The sequence below is a fragment of the Alosa pseudoharengus genome, unplaced genomic scaffold (genome assembly GCF_046254945.1).
Source record: "Alosa pseudoharengus isolate Yale_2024_CS ecotype anadromous, Long Island Sound unplaced genomic scaffold, YU_APseudo_1.1 YU_APseudo_1.1_scf_7, whole genome shotgun sequence".
Lineage (NCBI taxonomy): Eukaryota > Metazoa > Chordata > Actinopteri > Clupeiformes > Clupeidae > Alosa > Alosa pseudoharengus.
In genome coordinates, this window is record NW_027468859.1 from 34,665,161 (window position 1) to 34,669,193 (window position 4,033).

At 37.5% G+C, this 4,033-nt stretch overlaps 1 long non-coding RNA gene across 6 annotated transcripts; it reads left to right on the forward strand.

Moving 5' to 3' along the window:
- Positions 1 to 218: 218 nt before the first annotated feature.
- On the forward strand, positions 219 to 2,745 carry LOC143109420 (uncharacterized). 6 transcript variants are annotated; one of them, XR_012983850.1, is made up of 10 exons: positions 219 to 296; positions 631 to 758; positions 896 to 974; positions 1,253 to 1,360; positions 1,466 to 1,558; positions 1,641 to 1,682; positions 1,781 to 1,945; positions 2,039 to 2,131; positions 2,243 to 2,311; positions 2,413 to 2,745. It is a non-coding gene; the product is annotated as an uncharacterized LOC143109420 (long non-coding RNA). The 6 variants fall into 6 exon arrangements; XR_012983851.1 differs by having other exon boundaries at positions 2,255 to 2,311; XR_012983856.1 differs by having other exon boundaries at positions 1,849 to 1,945.
- The last annotated feature ends 1,288 nt before the right edge of the window (positions 2,746 to 4,033 follow it).

Here is a 4,033-nt window from a genome sequence, read left to right on the forward strand (position 1 = left end):
GCTATGACAACAAAATAAGAGTTTTGATGAGTAATCGCCTTTGACTAGTGTTTAATTGCGCAAAAGATCTGAAGCATTCAGCTACTTGTGTGGTGTTTTGTTAATTGTGTGTAATTAACTATTTTGAAAAACTAGACGAGCATAGTCTAGCCTACTGCCTATGTCAAAATAGCAACAGAACACGGTCGGATAACTCGATGGGCGCACAGGTGTTGCTTGAGGCGATGACGTGCGTGTGGAATCTTCTTTAAAAATGGCAACAGAATTTGACAGTTGAGTCAACGTTACTACAGGAGGTGAGTGCAACATTTTGACAGCCCTATCTCAAGCCTTTTTAATGTTGACGTTTGTCAGAAACTATACCTTAAATGATACATATTCTACATATTAAATGGAAACGAGACGTTTTAACCATGACCTCATTATAGGCTATAGCATACAACTAAAGGTAAGATCAACGTGTCACCGTTCGTGAACGTTAACCTTAACTTTTTGTTAACGTTAGAGCTTAGCAGCCTTATTTAGCCTACCGTTAGTTTTTTTAAGTTATAAGATAGCATTATGCCTTGGCTTGTATGCTATGCTTAAACTGAATGTTAGCCAAATATTCTGTCTATTTTACTCCTTCAGCACAGACTTTTCAACTTCCCGTGTTTCCAACTCTCCTGAAATGAAAGCTAACATTAATGGAGGAAGTCCTGACGTTCATACTGCTGCACACAGATTATACAGGTCCTATTTGATTCAATTTCTATGTGGTAAGTGTGTAGCATGAGGTAGCCTACAGCTTTACTTACTGTTCTTCATTTGCATTCACGCAAAACAACAACCAGTCATTTCAATCATTAAGTCATTTAAAATATAGGCTACTCCATCTCTATGTTTAATTTCAAAGGTATCCAGTATCATGACATTTGTGCTGCTGCTGTCTAAGCACCCTTTCCTCCGGGATCGCACAGGACCAGGATATGCATGTAAGTAGATTATTAAAGTAATAAACATAGTTAGGCCTACTGGCTGTAGTGAGGGTCCTTTTTTAGGGCACCTAACAAGTAGGGATAATGGGATGGGATATTCCTGTCAGGGGTATTCAGGTTGTTGTAGTCTGCTCACTTACAGATGCAATTGAATCATGTATGCCTATGACACTCTTCACTTCTGTTGGTATGTTGCTTAACACCTGTATAAACCAGGCCATTGCATTTGAATTTTCCTTTAGGGTAATTGGTTTATATAACCTTTCATATTATAGTTGGTTGGGAATGCTAAAAACAAATTCAAGAAGGAAAGAATCCCACTGAGCCTTCCTGAAATTGGATACCATCGAGCAAAGTATGGGAAAAGGCAAAATTCATCACAGGCAAGTCACCTTTTCCTCACAAAGCAAAATGCATCTGTATCTCAAGCAGAAGCTTTCAGAATTACACTTCACTGTGATCCTTATTGCAGTTTACTTTGATTCCAGGACAAAACTCAATCCAATGTGAGGGAAACCACACTTATTTTTTTTCTATTCACACAGATACCTGCTACCCAGGATGCAAACACTGTAGTTCAGGTATGGTGTGTGTGTGTGTGTGTGTGTGTGTGTGCGTGCGTGCGTGTGCATATGTTCACTGATGATCTTTTTACACTGACAGGTTGTAGATGTTCTTGGTGATGAAAGCGTATCCAAATCCAATGTAAGTTTTCAGATGATGATTAAACACCATATATTACTACTTATTACATTTCTTTAACCAAATTGACCTTTACTTTAAATTGAATGTAACATTTACAGGACAATGAGACAAAAATGAAGGAGGAGTGTTAAAAAGTAAACCCTGATCTAAATACGATTGAAAACAGAATAAGGAGAACAATCAGTGACAGAGTGGCATTTATTCAACGCCACTCCACACAGGAAATCCTTACTGAATACCCAGCTTTACACCACATTTGAACTGTGAGTTAACATTTGGCATTTAGTTCACTGCAAATTATTTTTCAGATGTTCTTCTGCCAAGCAAACATGTAATTTGTTCTTATCTTTTTAAAGGTTTTCTCTGAAATTCAGCACCTGCATAACATTGACCTAAGTACCAATCTGCACTAAATCAGGCCTGTAAGGAGACAACCTACAAATACAAAGGTATTAAGAAGTTTGATTTACACTTCATGTCATTACTGCTATAAAACTGTATGGAATTACAAGTATGTTATTACTGCTATAAGACTTATCCAGTATATTGTTCAAATTCAGGACTTTTTGCAGCAGAGCGGCCATATCTGTTTGGGGACAATCCTGACAGGCTCATACGTTGTGGATAAGGTAAGAGTACCAGTCATTTGACACTGTTAGAAACTTCCCCTGCCAATGGGCTTGAATATCACCAATCCCCATTCTAAATACTGTTATTCTGTACTTTTCAGATATCCAAGACACCCACACCTACCCTATACATGAGAGGCAACCCCTTTGAGGAAGACACCACCATTACACTTTGCATGGACGGACAAGACGTCGTAACACCAGAAGATGTGTTGATGGGCATTGGAGCATTGCTAGCAGTTTATTTAATTTTCAATATGGAATACCCAAAGGCCGTGAACAAGACATTGTTGTTTTTACAGTCTATGTGTGATATTAAGACAAAAGAAAAAAATCCCCATTGCCGTATTTCGGATGTCAAATTTCATACTCTAAATTAAATACTCAATAGTTCAATCAATCATTTATTGACTATTTCATTTAGATTAGGAAGTTAATTGTGTTCTTGTTAATAGCATTGTTTAATAGATGTTTTCATTCATGCCTTCATCTATGTAGCCTGTGTATTATTTGTTTATTTATATATTTATTTATGTATCTATCTGTCCATCCTTTCATGTACAGTATTCCTAATATTTTGCCATTGACATGCTTTGACGCTTTTGATTAAATTCTTGCTTAAATACATCTGTTGTTTCATACATTTATCCCACATTCTAATAATAAAAATAATAATAACAATAAAGGTTAATACATTCTAATAATAATAATAATAATAATAAAGGTTAATAATAATGAAGGTTCTGTAATGAACTTCAAAAGGTTCCTCAAGCAACCTTTGAAAAGGTTCTTCAAAGAACCTTTCTTTGAAGGTTCTTCGAAGAACCTTTTGAGGTTCCCCCACAGTTTCAAATTGAAGAACCCCTAAAAGTTCCTCCAGGATCTTATAATTTTTACAGTGTATGGCAATAAATATTTGTTGTATTTGAGTATGCCTCGGCGTCCCATTATTACAGAAAAAAGTGTGTTTTAGTTTTAGGGTTGTGGTGTGTGTGTGTGGGGGGCTCGGAGGGGCCTCGGAATCCTTTGCCTTGGGCCTCAAAGTGTCCAAGTCCGCCCCTGCCTGAGGGCCATGTACATGCACAGCCTGAACTGCTTGATAGCTTAATAGGACTGCATGCATGGGCAAGTTTCATATGTACTGGTGGCCCACTGGCACTGGAATCATCAATCGAGAATTGCTGAAAAATCAACAAAACATATACATGACCGTGCTGCACCGCATTAGCAGCGGTCATAAAGATAAGCCCAGATAAAAGAAGACTTTAAATGAGACTGTGAACTTGTTCAAAAGTGTGAATGTGAATTTGCTCATTTTAATCTGTGAGTACTGTGAAACTTAAATTGTGAACTTGCACAGCACTGCATGTGTTGATGCACCCATGTCTGTCTGCCTCTGCCATACCCTCAGAACCATCACATACTGTACCATGATAATGACAGAGATGAAAGTGGTAAGAGCAAGTGACGGATCGTTGTGTTGCTGTCTATCTTCCCGCCATTTTGAACGTTGTCCATGAGACAAACTACTTCTTCTTCATAACTCGGTAAACAAAAAGAAATGCTGCGGGACCACATTTGGATTTAGTCCAATAATGTTATGTTTTTGCTTTGGGAGGAAATGTATGAGAAAAAGTGAGAGAAAAAATATGCCAAAGTAATCAAAGTGTATAATTTGGGATGTTTTCACATGCTAGACATGACATCTCTGTAGAATACAAC